The sequence below is a fragment of the Canis lupus genome, chromosome 7, assembly GCF_011100685.1.
Source record: "Canis lupus familiaris isolate Mischka breed German Shepherd chromosome 7, alternate assembly UU_Cfam_GSD_1.0, whole genome shotgun sequence".
Classification (NCBI taxonomy): Eukaryota; Metazoa; Chordata; class Mammalia; order Carnivora; family Canidae; genus Canis; species Canis lupus.
In genome coordinates, this window is record NC_049228.1 from 34,977,639 (window position 1) to 34,993,583 (window position 15,945).

General features: G+C 39.3%; 2 long non-coding RNA genes across 2 annotated transcripts; both read right to left on the reverse strand.

Moving 5' to 3' along the window:
* Positions 1-4,307: 4,307 nt before the first annotated feature.
* Positions 4,308-11,313, reverse strand: LOC111096697. Its single transcript, XR_005362226.1, has 3 exons — positions 10,093-11,313; positions 6,912-7,447; positions 4,308-5,354 (listed from the first exon to the last, which is right to left on the reverse strand). It is a non-coding gene; the product is annotated as an uncharacterized LOC111096697 (long non-coding RNA).
* A 176-nt stretch (positions 11,314-11,489) lies between these two features.
* Positions 11,490-15,604, reverse strand: LOC111096695. Its single transcript, XR_005362225.1, has 2 exons — positions 15,381-15,604; positions 11,490-12,027 (listed from the first exon to the last, which is right to left on the reverse strand). It is a non-coding gene; the product is annotated as an uncharacterized LOC111096695 (long non-coding RNA).
* Between the last annotated feature and the right edge of the window lie 341 nt (positions 15,605-15,945).

Sequence of the window (15,945 nt, forward strand, 5' to 3'; positions counted from 1 at the left end):
CTTCAAATGGCTCTATAGAAAGAAAAGCTAGCAATAAAGCAAATGTGCACAAATGTCTAGAATTTAGGGGATGAATATTCATTGTGATGTTATTTCAGCTTTTCAATAGGATTGAAAAATTATAAAATAAAAAGTGGGAAGAAAAGATTCAATACTCTTGATAAAATGTTTTATTGACCCCATGTGTTTGGCCAGTATGCTCTTGCATGATGTGAGCTACTTTAAAATAAAAGCATTTTAGAAATAAACGGTTCCACCATCCCCTTTCTTTTACAAAATGGTAGTTGCAGGTAATAGTTGCTTTGTATTAACATCTAAAATAACAACTTTGCAACTCCACATTGGTTCTTCTATTTTTTTTCTTCTTAATGTTATTGGTCCATGAGTCTAGATGTCTAGAGAGTGCCACACCAGTGCTTGGCTTGTGCTGTTCGGTTCCACAACATTATTCATGTCGTGGCACATACAGAAAGTAGTAATATGTGTATGGCCAATGTCTGAAGGCGACTAGCCCAGAAGTTCTGGCTGCCCCCTGGATGAAGGGGTCACCATCTTGGTGCACCTGTGAGCCATCTGGGCCACACAAGTGTGCCATTGTCATAGGTGGGACTCAACTTCCATGCATAAAAGTGCTATGAACTGCTTTACACACAATTTGAAATGTTTGCTTGAAAAAAACCATCTAGTATATGTCCAACCGCTGTGGATTCAGACTTTGCTTTCAATGAAGGGATATAGGTATCTTCGTGTGTCTGCAGTTGTACTAAATACCAGTGCAGTGTCCTGTCTCTCTGACATGCTTCCATCTGATCATCACTCATCTCAACACTTGTTATGATGGATCTTGAGTTGTAATGAGGTTAACTGCAAGGCAAACTCCTACAGGAGCATATGGAGGAAGCTCAGGAGCTAATGTTCTATCTCTGGCTTTTGTGATTCAGTCCAACTTGAATGTACTGAGATGAGACCAGAAATGACTCTGAAGACAGAAGCCAAAAAAGGACAAGTTAACCCAGTTTGATCCAAACCTTTTTCACAAAGTAGCATTTGGTGTTTAAAGCTTAGTGTCCTGAAGTTCTACATAATTAATTTAAATTCTCTGTTAAGAACCTGCTCTAATGAGGAAAGAGCACTGATTGGGCTTACAAAATCCCAGTGCATCCCGATAGCCTGGTGAGTCTCTTAAAAGCATATGCTCCTGGTCCTTATTCCTGAGAGATTCTGATTCAGTTGTCTAGAGATCTCCCACCCTGGTGATTCTAATGTGCCATCCAATACTGAAGCCTAGAATCAGAAATCAGAGGCTAATAGTAAGAACTGGAAGTCTAAAGTGCTTTACAAATAGGAGACATTCGTTTTATTATGTAGCTACTATAATTTTCTTCCTGTCTTCCCCTCCTAATTTCCCAACATGGTTGACTGATTCTATTTGGAATGGAGTTTTTCTTCTGGAACCTCTGTAGTCTTATTCTTTCTGTTACTTAGCAAGGACCCGTATGCCTGTGGTTAGCCCCAGAAAGGTAACAGGAAAGTACCTGCATGAGGACGTGTGAGTGTGCTAACAGCTGAGAGTGTGCTTTCTTTCTGAAGCCAAATAGTACGTTGTTGTGACCTTTATTGGTCTAGATTAATCATGCCTTCACTTCCTTCCATTAACATGGGCACCTCAGCATTCTCTGTCTTGATTGTCTTCACTGTGTGCCAGGTATGATACTGAAAACAGCTGGACTGTTGCTTAATTTTAGACCTATTCCAACTTCCTTTTTCATGGTACAAATCTGATGGTCAAACTATAGACATGGCAATAAGATGATTTATAGCTGAGGATAAGAGTGTGACTTTAAATTGATGCTGAGATTTGCCAGATACAGTTCATATGGTCCAAGGAAAGTAAAAATCGAGTATCCTAATGATGATGATGGTGAGAGCCAACCCACAGTGTTTACCACCTGTCAGACACTGTTCTCAGTGCTTGGTTCTCATTGATACACTCAACCTGCACAACTCTACCTGTTCTATACTCTTATCATCTTTATTTTACAGAAGAGGAACCTGAGGATAGGTTGGTTCTACACTTGCGTTTGCCATTAATAAGCTGTGTGAGCTTGGATATGTCACTTAAACTCTGAGGACCTGCTTTCTTTTTTTTTTTTTTTAAGATTATTCGAGAGAGAGAGAGAGAGAGAGAGAGGGAGAGAGAGAGGCAGAGACACAGGCAGAAGGAGAAGCAGGCTCCGTGCAGAGAGCCTGACGTGGGACTTGATCCTGGGTCTCCAGGATCACACCCTGGGCCGAAGGTGGCGCTAAACCGCTGGGCCACTGAGGCTGCCTGAGGACCTGCTTTCTGATTGGAGCTGTGAGTCTGCTAATGATCTCTGTTCTCCTTGATTCTAACCAAGGCAGTCCACTTCTGTCCGTTCTCATATTGATTTGGTGCAGTGATTTATTATTTTCTACTCTTGCCCTACTTTGTTTTCCATTAACCTCTTTTCCTACTTCCTCAAACTCTTCTGCATTTTGACAGACTTCACTTGTAAGTATAAACAGCTCCTCTACATATATTGACCCTGGGTTTGGGGACTTTTTAGGAGACAAATATAAGGCTTGGAACATTAATGAGTCAAGCAATGGCATTTCCCTGAAAATAAGTAAGTGAATGGTGAAAATGACAGCAATAGTACTGGTGGAGCCATAGCTCCTTGGGGTATTATTGCCATCTTGTGTAGCATTTTCCTAAATATTGATCACATAACTGCTGGCGTAGTTGTGATTTAAAGAATCAGAGTATACTGATACACCTAATAATGAGGCAACTACCTTAGGATTTGTTATCCTTCCAAACTGAAAGTGTGGACCATGAGATTGAGGAAGTAGTAGAAAATACTCAAGAAACTTAAGAGGACTGAGGTACTCTGTTTACTTCAAGTGGCTAAGGGATCAAGGAACAGTATTGCTCTCCATGGTGACTTACTCATTCCAGAGAAGCAACTATCTAAAGGAGAAGCTAAGAGTCATGAGAGCAAACTTCAAAATCATTTGGATCTTTTGATCCACCATGTCATTGGAACCTTGAAGTGTGTGGTTTCCTATCCCTTACCTATAGATCTGAGTGTTTTCGTGGTCACTGTATTAAAAACTTCTGTAAAAAAAGGCCTGATAGGTGATGAAAAGTATTCTCCGCTGTGTATGCCTACCTGGCACTTGTAACATTCAATTCTGTATTTCACATGAGACCACGGAGTTTATGGATTCCTCCAAGTATTCAAATGACTCACATCAATGAAGGCGGTAAATATGTTGGGCCAAAACACCATCAGAAATGTCTTTGTCAGCAGGGAGCAGAAGTTATATTAATTAAAATGTTCTGAGAAGGTACAGGGTGCATTCCCAAAGAGTCATCAAACTATTTTAATCCTAATTAAGGATGTTTGCTCTTGGCATCTTGGAACATAGGGGATTAGAATTGAAAAAGTCTGTTGCATTTCTAGAAGTAAGGTCATCAAACTCAGACCAGATCCCTCAAGCTAGGAACTGAGCATATTTTGATAGAGAGCCACCACTTTAGTTAATCGATATTTGTTCAGTGCCCTCCCATGTTCAGAGAAGATTATGAAAAGGTATGAAGTGAAAAGATCAGAGACAGCTCAAATTTGTGTAGTGGAGCAAAGGACTCAGGACAGTGACAAAATAATCACTGACCTTTTAAGGCAAAAGTGTGACTGAATGGAGGGTATTCTTTCTGTATATGAGTACTGGCATATCCTGAGACTGTGGCCCACGTGGGGCTGGATCGTCAGCATGTCCACCTTTATCTGGGAAAAAATGATGTCACCAGGATTTTTAGCCTAAGACCTAGACAAATTCATTTGTTTTATGGTAACCTGGTGATGCATTGTGTTACAGCTTAGTGTTTTCTGTGTGGATTTTGAAGCCTCATAAAGTTGTTGAGGCATTTCCTCACTGTAGCTTGTCACTTGTATAGACTGAGTACAAATCTTTGGACGTGACTGCAAGCCATTTTATCTGTTGTCAGGAACGTCATTATCAATGCTTTGAAGCATAGTGAATAGATGCAACTCTCATCATTGGAAAGGTTGGGTTAAATAATCCAAGCTGAAAAAACAGGAGGTAGATGCTATCCTCTGGACGTCACATTCCTGGTAGAGCATCAGTTTTCAAATGACAAACTCTGGCTCATCCTCTGCCTCTGAAAACCATTTTGGAGGAAGGAAACTGGTTTAATGTTCAGAGATTCAATGTTGGTGCTCCTTAAAAAAAGTCTTTCCTAAATGAGAAAAGAGAAAAGAGAAAAGAAAAAAGTACTATATATATATATATATTTTTTTTTTTGCATTGCAGTGATGTTGAATATTGAGGTTGAGACTATGAAAATACTTTTTTTTTCAACTTTAAAGATGAAAGCTCATTCTTACCCAAAGAACGGTTTGTGTTGGCACTGGTAAAATTGACATTTGAGAGAGGAAAGAGAGTTAGCTTCTGGCCGGAGGGCACGCTTCTGACCTTGCTTAGCTCTACTGGGAAAGGGCCAGGGCCAAAGGCCTGGCCTTACCACCCGGGTGCACCCTTGGCTAATACTCTGCAGAGCAGAACGCAGAGAATGGGAGTGTATGACACACACATCAATCCACATGTGTAACTCTGTCAATTAAAAGACCAATAAACAGGCAGCTTAATAGAATATTATGCCACAGATTACTCTAATCAGCTCGACATATTGATTTTTGAGCATTTTCAATTTGGTTATCAGAACAAAGTTATTCTTTTTTTAATTACTTTGCCAATTTATTGTTGTGTTCAGGGGCTTCTGCAGTATTTTCCTCTCTATCGTTTCATGTTGTAGGAGATGCCCTACCACAATTAATGTTGAATGGGTTCTTGGGAATGGGTTTCATACGATCAAGACAGCATTGACCAACTTTATTCTGTTAGGTAAAGTTGGGTGGTGAAAAGATAGATAGAGAGATGTGAAATTGTTGTGAAGGGGATTTTTGCCTGGATTCAATCTAAATACATCTCAAAAAATTGTAAAATAGAATCTACCAGCTAAGACTAATGAGCACAGAACTGCATTGATTTGGCCCAGGGTGGACAAATAGAACATCTGGCATATTTGGCACCAATGACACAGCTGGCATTGTTGGAAACGTTTCTGCAGAAGGTACAGATGCAGAAATGGGAGAATTGGTACAAACAGTGCAGATGGAACAGTTGGAACAGATGACAGTGGGCAGAGCTGGCGATGCTGGCACAGGTGTCATAACCTCAACAGCTGGCACAAGTTGTGACAATCCTGGGATTTCTTCGTACAAGGCACATGTTCATTTTGGCTTTGGCTGCAAAGCGATAAGAGCATTTTATAATTAGTAAATGTGCCATTTAAAAAAGAACTTTTTTCCCCTCCATCCTTAAGGACATCTACCTCCAACTGTTAAAGCTTGGAATATAGAGCATTTTTGCAAATTAGAATTTCCCTGAGAAAGCCATAATTGATAAATACAGATTTCATAGGAGAAGCAATTAGATATTTTTGTTCAGACATAGATAAAATTCATGAATGGAATTTCTTCATAGGAGTTTTGTGGGAAATAAAGGTCAGATTTTTGGAAATAAAAGTACACTTTGCATTTAAAGTGAAATTTGTTATCAAATTAGCTGCGATGTGTTTCTGAAATACAGGGACTATTCCCCAATTATGTGAAATTTCCTGTAGAATCACGCTTGAAGACATGGTACAGAATTGGAAACCGGTCTACAGAACAGGTTGGGAAAACAGGAAAAAAAAAAATGCTGGAATACATAATATGGAGAAATCATGAATTGCCACTTTCAAATACCAATGGGACTTGGCTCTAATTTCATTTAAAATGCTATAATTTGGGCTTGAATTAAAAATACAATATAGTATAATCTTTTGGGCAATGACATTTAATACCAGATGAAAAGTTGAAAGAACAAAGCCACTTGTTTGTTAGTGGCTAGAAATATCACCGTTTTCTTCTTATATTTTTGTCATAACAGCCTATTCATATTATGGGAAAGCCAAATAGTATTACCTAACTATAAAATAATAAAAACATAAGAAAAGATTAGGTAATGGGCTTTTAAATTTATGTGCACATTCTCTTGAAGATAGTGAGTGCTCCATCAATTCCTGATGAGTAAATGAACCTAGGGTCTAAGAAATACCAATATTCCAAATTTTTAAAAATCACTAATTACCTTCTCTATTGAGGACAAATCTTCCATTAGAAAGAAACGAAATGAATTAGGTCTCAGCCCTCCTTAAAGCCTCAAACTCGACACATACATGTTAGCCAGCTTCCTTCCCCAAGGGAAATCATAGATGCGAAAGATTAGTTGGATGTTATATACTCCTTATCCTCAAGTAAACCCAAAATTTCTTTAGGTTTTCCAGCTTATATTAAACTAAAACCGGCATAATAAACCACCTTCTAGTTATTATCAGTGCAACACTGTGAATGTTTTATATGTGTCCTGAGACTTTTGGGAAACTACTACAGTAATAGTTAATTATTTCAAACTGGACGTCAGGTTCTTGGTCATTAAAAACATACTGTCTTTGTTTCCGGATGACCCTTGCATGTTGTTACCTATAGTTAATTTAAACAAGAAACCCACAGCAGTGTAAAGTTATTTAGGCATATTTGATTTCAATTTTTCCATTACTTCTGCTTTGTTATAACCTCATGTTGAACCCAACTAAACTATTCTTATTATTCAGAACTTGAATTCTATCACTTAACATTAGTTCATTTCTTGACTGAGATGACAAAAAATGTTTCTGCTTCAAACAGATAAAATACCTTAATTTTCTAACTGTACTTTTGTGACATAGAGAAACTAAGAGAGGAGGAGGCAAGAGGGCTTACTGTTCTCTCCGGGCACAAAGATGATGACAGATGAATCCCTAGCCAAACAGGCTGGAAATGTCCACCTTGTACCTCCTCGCTTGGTTTGAAACACTGCTTCATGGCTGAACCTCAGATGAATATTGCTTCTAATCAATAAATGCCGTATGAAAAACGATCAATTCAGGAGCGTAACAGATAGGGGTATTTCCAGGATTTGGCGTCCGTTGGGTCGGCAGGAGTGTTTCTGAAGGAAGAGGATGAGGGTGAGTCATTCCTCTGAGCCTCTGCCTTCCTCAGGAATTAAACGAAAATTAAACATGAAAGATGCAATCTGCTGTAGCAATGTGATTCCTTTATCATTGTCCCAGCCACTATCTATTTCTAAGCACATTGAACTTTCCAATTTATTGGCATCTCATCTTATGTAAATATCCTTTTCCTTCTCTTAGCTCCAAGACATCAGGATGTGCTTTCATTCCTCCCTTCAAACAGTTGCTCCACATTATGCCTCTCCACCGTCCCTGGGGCAGCTTCTCTTCTCTGCACGTGGCAACCTGGAATACAGTTTTTGCCTAGACTTAGGGTAGGGAGGTGGTAAACAAAAATTAAGCATATTATTTAAAACAAAGCCACTTATAAATGTGAACAAAAATCCAGGGGAAATTTACATATTAATTTCAAGCACTGAGGAACCATTATATTCAGACGTGATCTCCTTCCACCTTCCCTGCATGGTCCCGATGGTCCCTAAATACACATCAGCCCCAGCTCCTCTTTGGGGTCATGAGCATCCACTAGCGCACTGGGTGGGGCACCAAGCTTGTTTGTGTGAAGGCAGAGCTTTCCTGCCCCAGACCTGCAGAAGACTGTGCTCTGATTGATGAGATGCAAAAACATGCTGTAAAATGACCTATTCTTGTTACTCTGTCGGAGACAGGAAAGGAGGGAAGGAGAGGCAGGTAAGAATTAGGTGGGGTGGGTTTTTTTTTTCCTTATGGAAACAGAGTAGTCCTATATGGACGTTAGTGGGCTATTATTGGCGACCTGTATGTAGAACCAGCCAGATTTAAGCCATGATTGATTCTCCAAAATGATTATGCTGATAACTATCATTGTGTCATGTGAATAAACAACTAATTGAAGTGTAGATACATTTACTCATGTTTTAAATATGTTTCAGTACAAGAATATTAAAAACTTACAAAATAAGCAGATAGACTAGGATAACGAGCTCTCGGGTGTCCATCACCTAGACTTACCAATTATTACTATTCTGCCAATTTTGTTGCTTCTTTCTCCTTGTCATCCATTCACACTTCCCCCTTCCCTTTCCTGGAGTATTTTCAGGAAAATTCAGGATGTTATTTCACCCTGAAATACTTTGCTGTTCATCCCTAAGACACAGGCACAACTTTTTGAAACACAGTGGCCAAAAATAACAATATTTCTTTGACCTCATCCCACTTAGTCCATCTTCAGAGTCTCCTACTTATCTCAGAGGTGTGTTTATACCATTAGCTTGCTTGAAGTAGGTCCCAAATAGACTCCTGATTATGTGTCTCTCCCTTTTTTTTAAAGATTTTATTTATTTATTCATGAGAGACACATACAAAGAGAGAGAGAGAGACAGAGACACAGGCAGAGGGAGAAGCAGGCTCCATGCAGGGAGCCTGACGTGGGACTCGATCCTGGGTCTCCAGGATCATGCCCTGGGCTGAAGGCGGCGCTAAACCACTGGGCCACCCGGGCGTCCCTGATTATGTCTCTTATGCTTATTTTAATCCCTCTCTTTTCATTTCATTGATAGTTGGATAAACCAGGTTATTTGTCCTTAGTATGCCCTCACTCTGAATTTGATTAGTTGCTTCCCTGTAAAGACTTTTGATCTAACCCTATCTCTGTATTTCCCCTATGTCAGTATTTGGAGCTGTGGGCTTGATTAGATTCATGGTCCAGCTTAGGCAGGAATATTTCATCATTGCTGCTGTGTCATTACTCCCTATTGCACCATCAAGCATACAGTATCTGGTTGTCCACTCTCAGTGATGCTAAGACTGGTCGGTGAGTTCAGGTGCATATACTCTTGATCCCTAAGACTATATTAATCAATTCTCAAGCTTCTTTTCACATATGGATGTCTCAGTGTCTTTGTATAATCATCAGGGAGTCTTTCAATTGTTAACAAAAAATCTTTGATATTAATTTTATTAGGGAACTGCCAAAGGGCAACATCAAGTTTCCATCAACACATGTGCACACACACCCCTGGAATTTTTTCCATAACATACATATATATTGTGGGAGTCTAAATCTAGATTATAACCTGCTTTTTATGTCCAAATGCATGGGCCAGTTGCAGGCTCACTGATCAGTTAGCAGTTCTACAGCTGCTGCTAAATATTTGTAGTCTGGTTAATTTCAGCCATATTTGTGACCAAATTGGGTCCACTGTTCATTGATATGTAATCAGTCTACAAGCGATTGGCCCAGTGGTTTCAGGAATCCTGATGGCTAAATGAATATAACTATTCTATTATTCATTATTTGGAAATTCATCATTGTGATAGTCAAATAATCGATAATTTCAATGTGGTATGATTTGTTTTTTTATTGTAGATCATTGATAAAGAATAAATAGAAATATAGCAAAATATGTAGAGACACCTGATTCCAAACTATAAACATTCAGGTTGAAAGCCTACGATAAACCACATACTAAATTTGATTGTTTTAATAGATTGTTAAAGATAAATACAATTAGAGGTATATGCAATTACATATTTAACAGACATCTCCAATGTTTTAGTATTTTTAATTCTGTTTCCTGATTTACTTGAAAATGGAAGTGCTAATGTCACTGGTCTAGGATTAATGAATATAAAATTCAGTGTTTTTCCAGTGGTGATTCATAGTAACTATAAACACTCTCAGCAACAGGCAACAGTGGAACATTTCAAGTTTTTCTAAAACCTTAATTATGAAAAATGTCTTATTTCTGCGTGAAGTTTAAGTTCATTTGATGGTGGCTACTGCCCGGTGGGAGAGAGCATTTGAACAGATGAGAGAGCTGAGCTGGGGGAGGTCACATGTCGTAAGCAAGGCCACACCAGCAATAAAGGACAAAGACTTTCATCAGGATCACTGCTAAATCCAGTTTGAACTTACTGCATTCTGTCTAGAAAGAAAGAATTTCACTTACTGCTGCCCGCAGAGCTTTGATTATTCTGAAGCCTAGGCCTGTCCGAAGTGCTGAAGAAGCTTCCAGTTTGAACGCGCTCCGCCTGCTTCTAGGTTCCAGTGATCTTTGGTCAAAAGCTTTGTACAGTCTGTTTCCTGTTTACCTGGCGGAGGACGTTTGACTGCCATGATTCTCATCCCTCGTGCATCTCTCAACTAAAAACCTTTTCCTCCTTTTAATGCTCGCAGGGGAGCTGGACTTTTATATGTTCTTCTTTTCTCTTTCTTTTATGAAAACACAATAAAGTTGGAGAGGAATAAGGTACAGGCTTTTATAGAATACCTGTAAGATCCTTGGTTTCTCGATCTAAGATTTTTACTTCCTCAAATATGAAAAAGTTTGCCCTGGCAACCACCCCTTTAGTTTATGTACTTTCTCCTTCCTGATAAATGCCCAAACTGTGTTGGGAGGAATTTCCTTATGAAGCTCCACTAGTCTTCAATGTGACTTCTGCTGTTGACCCATTTTTTTTTAGAAGAATTGCCTTTCTTATTCTCTGGCTTCCATACTTAAAAAAAAATTGAATTAGAAATCTTCCTAATTAAATACATGTTTAAATAGAGGTACATATTGCTTTTCTTAGGATATTTTTCTAATCTTCTAATAAGACTATGGCCATTAAAATTTCTTTTAAGATTTTATTCATTTATTTATTTATTAGAGAGAGAGATTGAGAGAGGAGGCATGTGTGTCCATGCATATATGAGCCCCTGGAGGGATGGAGGGAGAGAATACCAAGCAGACTCTGCACTGAGCATGGAGCCCCACGTGGGGCTTGATCGACCCTGAGATCATGACCTGAGTGGGAATCAAGAGTCAGTGGCTTAACATACTGAGCCACCGAGGTACCCCTATGACCATTAAAATTGAGAAATAATGTTTTCTCCCTGATTAGGACCCCAACTTTTGGTCTTTTCACTGGATATGGAGAAAAACATATGGTGCTTTTGAGACAGTTGCTTAAGCGAATTGAGGGAAAGATCAAGAACTTGAAATTTCTGAGCCCGAAGGGGAAGCAATGAAGGGATAAAGCTCTATGGTTTGTGGTCATTGTCAAGAAGATCTCGGCAGTCATTATATTCACTTTAAAAAGCAAAATGAGGGGATCCTTGGGTGGCGCAGCGGTTTAGCGCCTGCCTTTGGCCCAGGGCGCGATCCTGGAGACCTGGGATTGAATCCCACGTCGGGCTCCCGGTGCGTGGAGCCTGCTTCTCCCTCTGCCTGTGTCTCTGCCTCTCTCTCTCTCTCTCTCTCTCTCTGTGACTATCATAAATAAATGAAAATAAAAAAATTAATCTTTAAAAAGCAAAGTGAAGTATATTTAGATTATAACCAAAAAATAGCAGCAAAGACCAGGATAACCTTAAGAGTAACTGTTTTAATATCAGAGCAGGATTCTAAAGAACTCTTGGAATCTTTAAGAACAACAAGAATGAAAAACAATCCTTAATCTTTGATTCCTGAGAGGCTAGGTGCCGAACTGGAGGCTTGCTGGAAAATCAGTGTTTTCACCTACTTGAAGCTAGGACTCTCTTTGCTTTGCAGAAGCCTCCTGTACAGTAGGGCTGAGATCTTTTTTTTTTTTTTTTTTTAATCATCTGAGTCTAAACTTGGGCCATTTCTTCTTTCCTCTTCCTCCTCTCAGCCTCCATCTTCGCAATGACAGACTGCATTCGGTAATTGCTGTCTTTTATAATTGTTCTATCTCCAAATTGGCTGATTAGGGGAGAGACCCAGCTGTCCATCAAAATGGTGTAAAGTGGCTGAAGCAGCCATCCCCTGAGCTGAAGAAAGTTAATTGCACTTTCTGAGGCTGTCCCAGTAGGAGAGGTGCTGAGAAGAGCCCTGGGAATCCCTGTTAGTGCTATTTTTTTTCTGAGCGTGTCCATTTGTAACCTGGAAAAAATGTAGTAAACAGCATGTTAATTAGATTTACAGATGAAATTAAATCAAGAAGAGTTGGGAACACACCAGTGAATAAAGAAAAATGCTGCATGGGCTTTCTGAGGTTAAAAATATGGAAAGAATCAAACAGAATGAGAATTAAGGTAGACAGTTGTAACCCCAATGCTTGGGAGGGGGAAAAAACAAGCTATAAAAGTAAGCAGCAAGAGGGAAAAATCCAGAAAGCAGTGATGCCAGAGAGACCAAGGGAGAGTGGACAACAAATTAGATGTGTTTGCAATATGCCATGGAAGCTAATGTGATTTGGGGCTGTATGTGTAGAGACATCACATCATGAGGGAGAGGTGGAGTAATTTAGTGCATTTGGCAGAAACACACCTGGAATATCCTGTTCAGGTCTGTGTATCTTGGGAACACACAGATATAGAAGAACTAGGGGGAAATTAGCATAAAGCAACAAAAGTGATTAACAGGTGATGGACTGATTTTTAGAAAAATGGACTGTGTGATTTGGCTTAAGAGTCTCAAGATTGAAGCATTTAGTTTCAGGCTGTTTTCCTGATCTTTAACCTACGAATCCGGAATTATTAAAGCAGAATTAGTATAAAAGTATAGACCCTAGCTTGACTGGACCGAAATTGACAAGAAGGAAAATAGGAAAATTTCCTGTGAATAAAAACTATGAGATTATCTCTTTAGGGGAGTAAGAGGAGCGCCAGTCTGGAAAAATATGAGTTTACATTGTTATCATACTTGTCATTCCAAAGCCATTCTATTCACCCTGGCCTTGACCCCTCAACACTGAAGAATTCAGTGGAACTGCTCATCTTTCAGGACCAGAGAACCCTCCCCGGATGCCCATTCCTCTGCAAAGTTCTGCCCAGAGGTGCCCATTTAAAAACTTCCCCTTATAAGTGCTTGTGGCAGATGGCTTATCTTTCCCGTCCTTTTGGATGCTTCTGGTATCTGCAAAGGCAGTGACCAAAAGCAACAATTGATCTGCCGTGTCATCTCGATGTGTGGCTGGAGGCTGTCGTTTAATCCAAGGGTTGGCTTCTGATGGCAAAGGAAAGATGAATCTAATTTTAAGAAAATCTCAAAATGATAGCTGGAGGAGCAGCATTTTGTACTAGCTAATGAGGCTAATTTGTTCTTAAAATACAAGTTGCTGTGTTTCCTAAATTAAAATTCCCTTCTGATGTAAATACAGAAGATATAAATACAGAGAAGAGATGTATGCTGTATTTTTTTATTTTGCAATTTGGAGCCCATTCTAAAAGGATCTGTCAGAGAAGTGATTTTATTCTCTAACTTCAGGGAGACCTTTATTTCCTGGCTTCAAATACATGGAAGGACAATATTAGCATGAGTTTTACAAGAAAGAGAAGAAGGTGAGATGATTTCCTCCTGGCTAGAGATTGTAAAATGCGTTGTCCTACAGATTATTTCCTATACCGATGTGATTCTCAACTTCCTCATCAGGAAAATGAACATCGGGGAGTGTACTGGCTTTCAAAGTAATTAAATAATCCACTGACAAATGCTTTATTAACATTTAGGTATTTAATTAAATCTGCTGGAGAGAAAGTTCTTATCCCTAAATCAAGAGGTTTCCCTGCCTTCTATTCACTGTGGTGGGGAAAAGTAATTCTCGGGTGGTGTTGCTATAGAAGATTGTCTTATTCTTTTCATTTTGAATGATACAAAGAACAGAGCAGAGTCTTTGGATAAATTAAAGCAAACAATAAAATGGAAGACCTTAACAATAAATGCCATTAATTTTCTAAAGACTGTTTGATCAGCTATTTAAGAGTTCGGACCACATCCTAGGAGAAATAGATATTCTCTGAACAGGGCAATAGCATTTAATGCATAAACTAACACAGGGCAAGGATCTAAGGTATCTTTTCATATCTAGTTTATCTAAAGGATCTCTTCAATCCTTTCACTCTATATTTTGCTTCTGAACACTGGACTCTGATTTTTTTTCCTTTTTCTTTTTTTTGCATGTGACAGAGAAATGAGCTGCCCCAGCCTTATCTCATTTTAAGTGCAGGTCTAGAACTGGAAAAAGTTATGTTATTTATATGAATTAATTGGTGAATTATGTCTGAGATTTTGGATGCATCTCTAACAGATAAACTTTGCCATTATTGACACCTATAATTCACTTTAAAGCAGTTAAAACTGTTACTCAAAGGAGCTTAAATTGCTCCTCACTGACCTATCTATGTCTTCACAAGAGACCATATGAGAGCTACCTCAGCTGTAAAAATCAGTGCTCAGACTAAAGATTTCCTTTTTTCCCTTTCCATCTGGATTTGGCAGAGTTTCTCTAAAACTTGCTCCTCCCTATGTATTTTCTTCTTTACTGTAGTACTGCTGAAAAATGTGAAGGAAGAGCACGCCAGGTCAAAGGAAGGAAAGATGTCTGTGTGGAGCCAGGAGGCCTCGATGCAAGTTGCTAACATGCTAAACATGCTTTTGCCATCACGTGTGAACTTGTTGCCGCGGTGGCAAGACCCTGCCTCATCCGGCTGCTGTCGGCATCTCCAGTCTCGTGCTGTGCCGCTCCCCTAGCTTCAGCCACAAAGGCATGCTCTCTCTGGCTTGAATATCCTGTCTTTGCTGCCTCTGGGCCTTTGCACTTGCTGTGCTTTCTGGCAGAAGACTCTTCCCCTAACTCTCTCTAGCTGGCTTTCTCCTCTTTTGGGTCTCAATGTAAATGTCACTGCTTCAGAAAGGACTTTCCCACTTACTCAGTCTCCATTAGCCCTGGTGCTGTTACCTTTTCTTTCTTTTTCTTTCTTTCTTTCTTTCTTTCTTTCTTTCTTTCTTTCTTTCTTTCTTTCTTCCTTCCTTCCTTCCTTCCTTCTTCTTCTTCTTCTTTCTTTCTTTCTTTCTTCTTTCTTTCTTTCTTTCTTTCTTTCTTTCTTTCTTTCTTTCTTTCTTTCTTTCTTTCTTTCTTCTTCTTTTTTCTGTTACCTTTTCTATAACATACTCTCTATCATATCACCCTATTGTCTCTGCCCACCCTCTTCCTCCTCCTCTCCCTCTTCCTCCTTTTCTTCCCTAGTACACAAATTATCTTGCCTTTTTGCCTGTTTGTTGACTATTTCCTCCCCTAAAACGCATGTTCCCTGAGAGCAGAGGACGTGCCTACTTGCTCTTCACATTTTCTCCAGTGCTGAGAACAATACTAGACCCACAAAGGTGAACCAATATCTGTTAAATGTTGGACATCATTTATAGAAATATTGCATCGCGCATTTTCCAAACATTTTTACTTGTAGAAATGGAGGAGGAAAGAAACATTAAAAATCATTGTTTTAGAATACACTCACGCATGTTTCTTAAGTACGACTATATCAAGCTATCAGGATATAAACGTTGCCAACTTCAGCAAACTCATCTGAATATACACACAGATGCCAGGGTAGTACCATCAGAAAAACAACAAATCGATAAGTTAGATTCTTGCAATGCAGAAGAAATTGAAGCACTAACGAAAGGATACAGGCTGGAAGGTCCTTCAGGTCAAGAGCCTTCATTTCAATAATTCTTTTGGATCCTGTAAAACAATTGTAGAACATGGAATGCACCCACGGCCTACAGAAGGGCTGAAATAGAATGGAATGTTGTCATGGTAGACGTCAGGGAAAAGCCAGTGGGGAGGATGTGAAGTAGGTTCCATTCTCATTCAAAGAGCATTACCAGTACAAGGCATCTAGCACTGCTCCCTTGTGTTTCCCAAATTACAGAGGCCTAAAATGAGGAATAAATCCATAGAAAGGAAGGCACCTAGGCCTGCTTCCAGAGCACATGATACAGAAAACAAAAATTGCATTTCTCAAGCCCTTGTGAATCTAAGTACTCATAAAGACTGCTGGTCAGCCATGCTCTGGGTCT